Below are 12,844 nucleotides of genomic sequence, written 5' to 3'. Positions count from 1 at the left end.
TGGCCCCCCCCCCCAAAAAAAAAAAAAAAAAAAAAAAAAAAAAAAGTAGCACAAGAGAATGCTTAGGTGTCATGGAGGTGGCAACTGCTGGGGCTGAGAAAACAAAGGAAGACGTTGGAATCACTGAACCTTAGACATTTCGAGGAAGGGGGACCCAGAGCCTGGGACCCTGACCTCTGAGGAGGAGGCTCTGAGTAGGAAGCAAGGACCCCTGGGCTTGTGCCCAGACCTCTGAGGAAGGGGCTCCTGCTAGCTGGGGGTGGGGTCTCTGGGGCAGGGACGTGGGGGTGGGTGGTGGCTGATGAAGCTGCGAGTGTTGGAAAAACTGCAAACTGGATTCAGCTGCAGCTTCAGGGTGGGCCTGGGGTGAAGGAGCGTCGTTGAGATGACGCTTAACGGAGAACACACAGACACAAGGAGATGCCCACCCTTCTTCCTCCATCCTGCAACCTCCCTTTAGCAACTCCTACTGGGGAATCTGCGAGGAAACAGTTGGCAAAGCAGAAATGGGGCTCACAGGGCCCAAGGTCAGCGTCGCAAAGCAGTGGACAGAGGATGGGTGTGGAGCTGAGAAGCAAGACTCTTATTAAAGTATTAGCCACTGGGGGGCAGGAAGTTCTGGCCTTCCAGCCCCAGCTTGAGCGGAGAGAGTGGTGTTGAGCACATAGTAGGTGCTCATCTAATATCACTATCTGGCCTCTGCCTTGTTTGGCTCCTGAAAAGGCACGTGGGCTTCCCTGGACTTACTCTGGCTTGTCTGGAAGAGTTACTGACACTCACAGGCTCTGACAGCTGGAAGGAATTTGTATAATGTTAAAGATGAAAACAACATCAGTGAAGAAATATTTAGGTAAAAGTGGCCTTAAGAAAACTAACTATAAATCTCTGTGATCAAATAATACATTAAAGGTAAAGGACAAGATAAATAGATCCAGGGGACAGAAATAGAAACCAGTCGAGAAATATATCCCAGTACATCTGGATTATAGTATATGATAAAGGTGGTATTTCAAACCAGAGGGGAAAAGGATAGTTTATTTAATAAATTGTATAGACACAACTGGCTGTCTGTCTGAAAAAACAAAACAAGGTTAAGCTCTCTACCTCATGAGTTATGAAAACCAAGTTTCAAATAGATGAAAGATTTAAATGTATTTAAATTTAAACATTTAAAACAATTTAAATATTGGTTTTATATTTAAACAATTTCATGAGGAAATATTTAAAACAATCTTAAACAATATTTAAAACAATTTAAATATTTAAAACAATTTAATGAGGAAAAAATTAGGAGAATATTTATACAATCTAGGGTTTGAGGAGATTTTTCTAAATAAAGCAGAAAGTCCAGAAGCTATAGAGGAAATTTTTAAATGTTTAAATTTTAGAAGGATAAAAGATAACATATACAAAGTCAAAAGACAAATTATAGAATGGAGAAAATATTTCAATTACCACCAATAAAGAGTTAACATCTATAATATACAAAGAGTTCCTACACACAATAAGAAAGAGAAATGACCTAGTCGAACATGGACAAAACAAATGTCAGTACATTTATGGAAAGATGCTCAACGTCACTAATAGTCAAAAAGATGCAAATTTTAAAAGTGTGACATCACTTTTCATTTATTGGAATAACAAAAAGAATGAGGAAGGGGAAGGGGAAGGGCTGGGGAAGATGTGGGAGAGAAAACACTCTTAATCACAGCTGGCAGGTATGTGAATTACCACGGATTTTTGAGAAAGGGATCTGGTCACATATATAAAAATTAAAAATATGCATCTCTTTGACCCAGTCATGTCATGTCTGGCAATTTATCCTATGGGGAAAAAAAACCCCGGCAAACTCCAGTATGCAAGGTTATGCATACAAAAAATTCCTTATAGCATTTTTTGTGGCGGGTTTTCCCACCATACTAGTAATGGTTGAGTGATACACATATATCCATATACTGTAATGTTATGCAGCTATACAAAAGAATAATACACAAAGACAAATGCTGTATGATTCCCCTTTAGATGCCTCTACAGTAGTCACACTCATAGAAACAGAAAGGATGGTGGCTGTCCATGGCTGGGGTGGAAGCGGGGATGGGCGATTGTTTAAGGGGTACAGAGTTTCAGTTTTACAAGATGAAAAAGTTCTGGAGGTCGGATGCACAGCAACGTGAATACTTTTACACTATTGAAAGGTACACTTAGAAATGGTTAAGATGGTAAATTTTATGTTATGTGTATTTTACCACAATTTAAGAACAAATAAATTAGAAGGATTTTCATGAGGTTATGTGAGAAAAGCAACTTTCAGAGAAATCTGTGTGGTATTCGTGAAATAAATGGCAATGGATGTACATAAATATCTGTTGGGTAGTCCAGATCTGCTTGGCCGTGATCTGTGTCCTCTGGTTCCAGAGCGCTCTCACCCTCCTCGAAGTCCAGGATTCCAGGCTGGCGTTGAACTAAGCTCACTAGCTCTGTCAGCCTTTGGGTGGCAAAGCACCCTTTAGACTTTTGCCCTGGTGCTCCCCCATCTCAACCCTCCTCCTCCAAACATCAGGTCCCCACAGGCTCTGGTACTGCCCGCCAAGGCCCACAGCTGTTTCCAATATTCTGCACAAACTTTATTGAAATGGGAAGCCCCATTTCTCATCCATCAGGCCCCAGCTCGTCCTGATTAGGTACATATGACCTGACCTGTCAGCAAGGCCTGAGCCAGCAATCAAAGGGGAGATTGTTCTGAGCCAGGAGGTGAGACGGGCAGGAGCCTGGGGAGCTGAGAAGAGCCCAAGGGAGTCTTCAGCCAGCCTGGGGCAGATGCGGGTATTCTCAAGCTGAGGGGAGAAAGGGAGGCAGGGCTGGATAAATTCTTTAAGGGCCCCTGGTCTGCTCATCTTCTCTGGCCATATCTTCTCTCTCTAGCCTCCAAGCCTCTTCCAAAAGACATATCCTACAGCAGGAGCATCTCCCCATCCCCAAGCTCCAAACTCAGCCCAGTTTCCCTTTCCTCTCATCTCTCACCTGTACCGCAAAACCCCTCTGGGTGTAATAAAAAAGAAAAGGTATCCCTTCACAATTCCACTCTTCCTAGAGCTGCAGAATCATCAAAACTCAAATACTGAAAATAACTTAGAGATCACCTAAGTCTCAACTCACTCTCAACATAGAAACTCCCTCAACAGCATCCTTGACCACTGGTCATGACAGTTGACGCTTGAACATTCTAAGCTATGTGGTCCAATATGGTAGTCCCTAGCCCCATGCGGCTATTTAAAAATAAATCCCAGACTTCCCTGGTAGCACAGTGGTTCAGAATCCACCTGCCAATGCAGGGAACACAGGTTCGATCCCTGGTCCAGGAAGATCCCACGTGCTGCGGAGCAACAAAGCCTGTGTGCCACAACTACTGAGCCCGCACACCGCAACGAAGAGTAGCCCCGCTCGCTGCAGCTAGAGAAAGCCTGCACACAGCAACAAAGACCCAATGCGGCCAAAAATAAATAAATAAATGTATTAAAAAAAAAATCCCACATCTGGGTATATCTCCAAAGGAAATGACATCAGTATCTCAAAGATGTATCTACACTCCCATCTTCATTGCAGTATCACTCACAATAGCCAAGATATGGAAGCAACCTATGTGTCCATCAATGGATGAAAAAAAAGATAAAGAAGATGTGGTATAAATATACAATGGAATATTATTCAGCCATAAAAAGGAAATTCTGCCATTTGTGATCACATGGATGAAACTGAAGGGCATTATGCATTATGCTGACAGAAAGAGAAAGATAAATTCTGTATGGCATATGTGGGATTTTTAAACAAGAAAAAAAAAGTCAAACTCAGAGAAACAGAGAGTAGAATGGTGGTTGCCAGGGGGCGGGGGTGAGGGAAATGGGGAGACATTGGTCAAAGTGTACAAACTTTTAGTTATAAGATGAACAAGTTCTGAGGATCTAATGTACAGCACGGTGACTAGAGTTAATAATACTGTATTGTATACTTGACATTTGCCTAGAGTAATTCCTGAGAATTATCACAAAAAAGAAAGAAAGAAAAAAGGTAACTGTGAGTTAATTAAATATGTGTTAATTAACTTGATTGTGGCAATCATTTCACAGTGTATACATGGATCAAATCATCATGTTCTACACTTTAAACATATACGATTGTATTTGTCAATTATGCCTCATGAAACTGGGAAAAATTTAAAACTAAAACTTCAGTTCCTTAGTCACACTAGCCGCATTTCCAGGGCTCAACAGCCACGCGTTGGACAACGTATCAAGAAATTCTAGGGATCTCACATGTTGCCCTAGTTGCAAGGTAACAAGTTAATCTGCCAGTTTCGTGAACGCTGCAGAAGACATGACTCGAGGGTCTGAGACAAGGGGCTTTATTATTTATAGCGGTATCAGTAGTCAGAGTATCAACATTTTCTTGCTCTAGTTTTCTGAGCTCCAATTCCTACAGGGCAACAGGAAGAGGGTCAGAGATACCTGCTTATATGTGCATGAAGTGGGTCACGATACAAGACAAGAACCCTGAGTTTAGAAAACCTGAATCTTTTCTAACAGGCAGGAACCATGCTGTCCTTTGCTCTGGAGGAAGACACTACCTCTACCTTCCAAGGCTGTTGGCTCTACAAAGGTTCTTGAAAAGTGTCCAGGAAAAAGGGCACTCAGTGCCTCTGCTTGCCAAATGCGCAGAAATGCAAGACCCATGGACAACTGTCTCCCAGCATAACGCAGATATTGAACACTTCCATTGTTGCAGAAAGTTCTGTTGGACGGAGCTGCTCTGAGCAACGAGGAGCTAGCTGCTTTGCTAGGTCCTCCCCATCACTTCTGAATTCTGACCCAAGGAGTCACCGAGAAGTGAGCCAGCATTGGCTCTTTGCATCCTTACGTATACGTTTCAAGGTGCTTTCCTTGATGCAGATGTTCCTTCACATCACACTTCCTGTCTTTCCTAACTAATGATTTAACATGTATGTGGTGCTTCACTCACTGTTTTCATATGCTCTGTGGTCATGGGGACACCGCGAGGATCCAGGATGGGGGGGCAAAGGTAACTCAACCAGGACATCCTGAGTGGTCCAACACTCCAGTGCAATGGTCCCCGAACTTTAGCAGGCATCAGAATCCCCTGGAGGGTTTGAAAAATAGAGCTCGCTGAGCCCCAGCCCCCGAGTTTCTGATGCAGGAGGTCTGTGGTAGGGCCTGAGAATTTGGATTTCTAAGAAGTTCTCAGGAGATGCTGATGCTGCCAGTCTGGGGACCACACTGAGAACCACGGCTCTGGTATCATGGGAGCGGCTCTGGGCGGCTTGCAAGGTGATACGTGGATGACAATTGTTATCTCATCATGCTTTAATGCATGTTAGAAAATATAACCAGCATGTCAAAGTAGTTATATTTTTAAGTAAAAATAAATTGATTTAAGGATATATTTACACATCTATGCAGTGTGAAGATTGGCAAAGAAGGCGAAGGCAAAGAGTGGTTGAAGTTTGGGCAATACTGATGAAGGGGAAGGGCAAAGGACAAGGATTCAGACTGGCCTGAAGTCCAATCCCAGCTCTGCTGCAGGATGGAAACCATGACCTCTCACCTTCTGCATTTATCAAATGGCATGTTTCCTTGGGAGTTTCCCAGGACTAGTGAGGATCGATTTACTTCCTCCCTCCCTCCCTCCCTCCCTTCTTCCTAAGGAGGCCGGCACAATCCCCACCCTTAGGTCGCCTACTGTCTAGGAGACGTGCTGTCATCTTCAAAAGCTGAGAAATTGTAGGGGTTATTACGGTCCTGGTCCCCACCCTAAGACAGAAGCCATCCCTCCCTTCAGCTGCAGCCCAGGACTCTGGAAGGAGGAATAAGCGCTAGCCTAGGGGATACTGGAGGGTCAGGCATCCTCTCCTGGATGGGCAGAAGCAGCTTCCCTCTGCTCCACAGTCCTTCCCTTTGCGGAAGCTGTTACGTTTCTGATCACGTTGCCTCAGGTTAATAACGCAGCTGCTTGGCGAATCCTGAGCCCCAACTCATGTGAGAGGGAAGGACCTGGGCCTGGCCCAGAGAATCCTGGATCTTCTAGAGTAACAAGGCCCTGGCCTTAGTGGTAGTAGGGCCGCAGGAAAGAAAAAAATATGACTTAATGAGACAGGAAAACCAATATTCTTCTGACCATCGGCACGAAGAAACCTCTCTGGGGGAACGCCCTTCAGGGAACTCAGGCCAAACCAGATGGTGAGAGGCAGCCATTTAAACGAGCCCCCTGGGTTCATGCTTTCGGCTGAGGCCTCCAGACTCCAAGTGGTGTTTCCATCCTACCACCAACTCCACGGGTCTTTCTGCTCCCTGCCCTCCCCTGTTTTAATGATCTCAGACAGACATAAAAACAGCTGAGCTCAGCACAAGCGACTGAGACAGGAACATTGCCTCAGGGTCCCCGAGGACCCCAGCTGGGTACCATGCCGCCTTCGTTTCCATTTTGACGGGATAAAGTGAACTCATTTATTCGGTTGTTTTAAGTGAGCTCACACGAGGCAGTGCCAGAGAACGGAGACATAAATCTCTCCCAGCACGTGGAGTCACTGCCAAACACCTTGGATAAAACTTTCTGCCTGCTCGAGACAGTTTTTCACCCCCTTTAGAAATGAGGAGGGAAAAAGTACTAAAAATCGAAGGGAGTTCGGGGAGGGTGTTAGATTCTGGGAATGACAAACGTGTCAACGCTTTGGCCTAATAAAAATTCTTCCAGTAAGAAAGGCAAACTTTTAACTCTGAGATTTTCCTGAGCGTGCTTTCGGGGGAGGGGAGTGGGTGGAGGGCATCGCTGGTCATCTGGCCAGGCTGTGGGTTAACCCTGATGGGGCACAAGGGATTTTCTTGCAGCCCAAAAAGGCAGTATCTGCACCAGAGGTGGGCAGCTTGCCACACTTCACCCTCTGTGCCGTGGGTACAGCCTCAAATGCTTCTAAATGAGAGCAAACTCACGCAGGCTGTTGGAAAACATTTTGAAAACCCCCAGCCAGAGGGCAACCTTACCTAGGAAGTGCAGTCCCTCAGGGAAGGGACAATGAGTGGTGTGGCCTAGCCAGCCCCTGTGGCCATGGGACCAAGAACTGCTTTTGTTTTCCCTTCACTGGGAGTTCTTTAGAGTTTGTATTCTTTGCAAACACTTGAAAGCAACAAACATGTAGAAGTCACCCACAACCTCACCATTCCTATAATGTATCGAACGGTTTTGTTTCGAAGTCTCTTGTCTACACATGTACAATTCTTTTTTTAAAATAAACTTGTTTATTTATTTATTTTTGGCTGCGTTGGGCCTTCATCGCTGCGCGCGGGTTTTCTCTAGTTGCGGCGAGAGCGGGCTGCTCTTCGTTGCAGTGCGCAGCCTTTTCATCGCCGTGGCTTTTCTTGTTGCGGAGCACGGGCTCTAGGCGCGCGGGCTTCAGTAGTTGTGGCATACAGGCTCTAGAGCGCAGGCTCAGTAGTTGTGGTGCAGGGGCTTAGTTGCTCCATGGCATGTGGGATCTTCCCGGACCAGGGCTCGAACCCGTGTCTCCTGCATTGGCAGGAGGATTCTTAACCACTGCGCCACCAGGGAAGTCCCTAAACCCATACTTTTAAAGCAAAATTGTGACTAAGACTCCAGGCCCCCTTCCCGCTACCCCCTCCCTTCTTTTTCAGCCAAGAAGTCTCATCTAGATTGGTGTTCTAGAACTTCACTACTCAAAGTGCGCTCTGCAGACTAAGGGCATCGCCGCCACCCAGACCTGTGAACTCAGAGCCGCAGCTTAACATACTCCCTCGTGGTTTCTGTTTACACTCAAGGCTGGGAGAGGATGCTCCAAACACATGGGCCAGGACAAAACTCTTCTATAAACTGGGGCAATACCACTCCTTCCTTCCCTCCTCTTCATGCAGGGATGGGACATGAGTGAGGGGAGGCACTGGGCTGGGTGCAGGATGGATTAGGAAGGGTCTCTGCCTTCCTGCGCTTGGTGTCTTCCCTGACATAACGCAGAGATGCGGAGGATTTCAGGGCTGGAAGGGACCTCTGTGGATGAGGCTAGAACCCAGGTGTCCTGACCCCTCCACTCGCATCACTGGTGCCTCACCTGGACTCCTTCAGGCAGACAAGTCAGCAGGTGGGCGTGCACGGCCCAACCTGGGAACACCCAGCGAGAACAGTCACCCCCACACCTCGGCAGTCACAGCCTCCTGGCCAGGCCATCCGTGCCCATTCCCTTGTGTCTGGGCTGCAGTTGTGCCTCCCGACTTTTCTGAGATAGGAAAGATACACTAGATGATTCAATATTGTAAAGAAATCAATTATCCACCAATTAATGTACGGACTGAGTAAACAAATTATCACTGCCAAATGGGTACAGATAAAAATTCAGAGGTTTTTTGTAAGTTGAGAAAATGGATCTAAAATTAATCTTGAAGGATAAAATTGGTAATGATTTTTTTTTAATGAGAATTAAAATAGTCAAGAGGAGGAACAAGTCCTTGAATTAAAACAATAATACTTGACAATAATACTTCAAACTGTGGCACTAGCACGAGAACAAACCGAAATTAAGTAGGTACCCAGAGTCCTATTATATGTGTGTAGGTGTATAGACATTTAATATGGTAAAGGAGATTGTGGAAAGAAGAAAGATTTCTCAATGAACGGTATTGAATTTAGTTAATTCTTTTAAAAAAGGGAACACGTGACCAATTTGCTATACCTCACGCCAGAATAAATTTCAGATGGATTACTCAAATATCTTTTTTAAAGATAAATAATAATCAGGAATAAAACTGAATATTTCCTAGAGCAGGGCTGACATTCTAGAACCAGCAGGCAGAAACCACAAAATTATTCAATTACTTCACTACAAAAATGAGACAGTTTGTGTGTAAAAGCCATAGTATAAATTAAAAAGGCAAACTAGGAAAATATATGTTCAGTAAAAAGTTAATATCGTTATTTGGAAAAATCAAGTCACACATGTATTTCACAAAACTTGGTAAGGACAATATTAAGATCTCATACGATAAATGGGCAAAGGACACCACAGAGGTTTTTCAAACAATGAACCTCATGCCTAAAAATAAAAATATGCAACTTTGTATTAAAAGAAATGTAAACCAGAAAAAGTTACCAAGCAATTTTGAAATGAAAATATCCCTTGCTGGTTAGGTGAGGTGAAATCAGTGGGGTAATATAAACTGAAATAGTCTTGGTCTTTGGAAGCAATTAGACACTACCTATCAAAAGCCATAAAAATGCTCCTGTTTTTTGACCTAGTTCTCAAACATAACATCTCTAATTCTAAGAAATAATTCAAAATAATGGGCAAGAAGATTTGCTGCATTATTTACAACGTTGAAAAACCGGACAACCACATAAATGTTCAACCAGGATGATAATATGCATTATGTTATATTCACCTCATAGGATAATATGATTATTATTATTATAATTCCAAAGACTACATAGCAACATGAAATAAAAAACCACTTGAATGTTTAAAATAAAAGGACACAATACCATCTATGCACTATGATTAACTAAGTCCTATTAAGATGAAAAGGACCACTTCAAGACAATAAGTGTTATGATGAAGTAATGAGCTTTCTGATAATTTTCCCTTACCACTTTTTTGCTGTTTTATTGCTTTTATAAGGTAAATATTAAATTAAAAATGATCCACATTCTGCGTAAGCTGATGAAAATAGGTATAATGAGATGGTCACACGGGGAAGCCAGTGAATCTGAAAGTTAAGACAGGGTACAGGTAGGAGTTAATCACTCCATTTTCTTTTTGCTTGTGGGAAACGGTCTTCCTCTGTGCAGAGATCCTGTGGCTCATGCTTTTCCGTGTGCATAGCTCTGCCGTGTGGCGTCAGGGAAACGTGGTATCTTAGAATGGGTGGAGTCTCAGAGGTCATTTTATTCCCAACTCCCAGCTAATTCAAGAACCAGGACTACAGCATCCATTCCAAGTAACTGTAACGGATGCTTCCGAATGATTGAATATTCCCACAAGCAGGGAGCTCACCACCTCGCAGAGTAGCCTGTTCAGGCTCCGTCTTCTCAACCATGCCTGAGGCTACTGTACAGGACCACACCTCTAACCCTCACACAAAGCAGGGCTCCCTTGTCAGTCACTTCCTTCCAACTGGGATCTCAAGCCACAAATCACAAACTAAGGGACTGAGTGAGACTGCATTACCTTCCTGACAAAAGAAAAATATTAAACACAAAATAAGAGACTATTCCCATTCACGACAAAGGTATTCTAGAATTGGGAATGCAGAAACTCACGGCTATTCTACTGAATAGAAAAAAATAAATTACGGGAAAAGATGAATTCCCAAAGAAAAGTGCAACAGAGAGTTGCCTATGCTTCTCCCTAAAGACTAAAGACTTTAGATGTGTAAAGATTCTCATTTAGAAAATTCTTTCAGTTGTCTGAACACCAGAGCGGGAGACCCATCTTTTCCGCGATCCTCTTCTCATTATCCCAGCGCGTCTGGTTGTCTCTAACCTCAGCAGCAGAAGTGCAAGGCTGATGAGCGGTGAGGCAGGGCTGGCAGCCCAGCGTGGGCAGTGGGACCCTGCCCTGGGTTTACAGGACACATCAGTGCTTCTCTTAACCAAGAATCATCCCATTTCAGGTGTGTTTCCTGTATTTCATGAGAAGAGTCTAAAAGTTTCATGTTTACAGGTGGGGTGGAAGACCGACCACATTAAACATAGATTATGGTGCTTCAACCCACCCAGATTTTCAAACGATGGATAGAAAAGTATTATTTGGTGGGTGGGGCATAATGTCTGTCCTCCACCCCAAATTCGTATGTTGGAGCCCTAAACGAACCCCCACCCCACCATCACCATGTGATGGTATTTGGAGGTGAGGCTCTGGGGAGGTGATTAGGTCATGAGGGGAGGCCCTCACAGTGGGATAGTGGGATTAGGGACACCAGAAAGAATGCACGTCCCTCTCTGTCTACCACATAAGGACACCGTGAGAAAGCAGACCAGTCCTCACCTCACCAGAAGCCGACCTTGCCAGACCTTGATCTTGGACTTTACTGCCCCCAGAAATCTGAGGAGATACATTTCTGTTGCTTAAGCCCCCCGGTCTATGTGGTATTTTGTCACAGCAGCCCGAGCTGACCGAGACACGAAGCAGTAAGGGAGATGGAGGAAGATGGCAGCATCCAGAGACAGGGGCTCTTACAGCCGGCCTGGCTGACCCATCCCTCCTTAGCGATGTGGGGACCACAGGAGGGCTCAGAGCCAGAAGACAGTGCCCCCGAGAGGGGTAGTGAGCAGGCGGAAGGGAGGAGGGAGAGTCCCAACTCTTCTCTCAGCCGTGGGTAAAAATAGTACGGAAGACGCTGGGATGAGTTCCTTCTGGGCTCTTCCCAGAGCAGAAAGCTGATGCTCCCTGCAGCATAGGGCAAGGCTGTGAGGTTTCACAGTCTGTGGGCTGCAACGTGATGACAGTCCTCAACACGTGCTGACTCCCTGAAAGTGGTAGAGGGGTAGAGTGGGCTTTAGGATTTAACAGGACCCGACTCTTCTGCTGTCCCTTGAGAAAACGAATGTGCCCTCCGGACCAGCCTGCAGGGCTCTCCGTACCGCAGCAGGAAGGCCCCTGGGCTCGGAGGGCAAAGAACAGCAGGCCCACGGGGAGCCCCTCGCTCTGGGCCCCACTGCTGCGTCCACCCCGGCAACTGCACTGTCTCCGCCTCGGTCCTCTCTCTGACCTGGGCCCCCACTTGAGTCAACGGAAAGGAGGCTGAACCTCTCAGGGGACCAGGAGCCGAACCAAGGCTGGACACAACCGGCTCCTCTCCCAGGGTCTTCTCTGGAAAGGTACCGCTTAACCCCCAGCGATCCTCTAAGACTTTCCACTGTTGACCACACGTGCAGTCTGCCAGAGCTCTCCTGGGGCCCGACGTCTGCCGGGAACGTCAACACTTTCTCAAGAGCAAAAGCAGTCATGTCTCCTGAGAAGGGCTGTCAGACGTCCTACCAGACTAGGACCCACACGTTTGCCTTTCCTGTTATTCATAGTTGCCTCAGATCCAGCACCCAGCGTCCAAGGAATCTGTGCCCCTGGCGGCGGCGAGGTGTTCACTCACGACTCCCGCTGGAAATTACAGCCCTGCTCGATGCCATCGGGAATTTCAATATGCTCACAGTCTGAAGCTGGCCAACATAAACCGAATGGATTTGGTTTGTCTGCTGCGAAGTAACACACAGCTGATTAGCCCGGCTCACGGACGCACTGAATCATCCAGCTATTCCCGGCTTCCCCACGTACTCTTCCTCAGGCCGGCATCCACGGAGAAAGACAACACTGGCCCGGCCAGGCACAGAGATGCGAAGGCTGCTGGCAGTTCTGAACGAGGAGCTGTGCCCCGCAAGACAGCCTTGGGAGTGTCGACTTGCCCAACTGGACAGGCTGTGATGCACACACAACAGGGATGGATTTCTGCCTCCTAGGTGGAGAGACAAATGGAAGTGAGGGGCAAAGGGGCAGGAAGAATGCCCACTATTTGCAGACTCTTTGGGAATAGCTGCCAAACGGAAATCGCTCAAGACGCCTGTGAGGGTAACTGACAGAGATTCCATCAGATCTGGACCGGAAAGGGAGGTAGTAAAATCTTACTTAAGAGACCCCAATGCTCAGCTGACTATGATGGAAAGTCCAACTCAATTCTCAAATAGTAAGAGAGAGCAAACCCTCTCGAAACACTTCCTACGTTTATTCATCTTGCGCCATATGACTGCGGTTCAAAACCAAGGTGGCAAACATCAAGGAAGA

The sequence above is a fragment of the Neophocaena asiaeorientalis genome, unplaced genomic scaffold, assembly GCF_003031525.2.
Source record: "Neophocaena asiaeorientalis asiaeorientalis breed wild unplaced genomic scaffold, Neophocaena_asiaeorientalis_V1.1 scaffold308, whole genome shotgun sequence".
Classification (NCBI taxonomy): Eukaryota; Metazoa; Chordata; class Mammalia; order Artiodactyla; family Phocoenidae; genus Neophocaena; species Neophocaena asiaeorientalis.
This window is presented reverse-complemented; position numbering follows the sequence as displayed.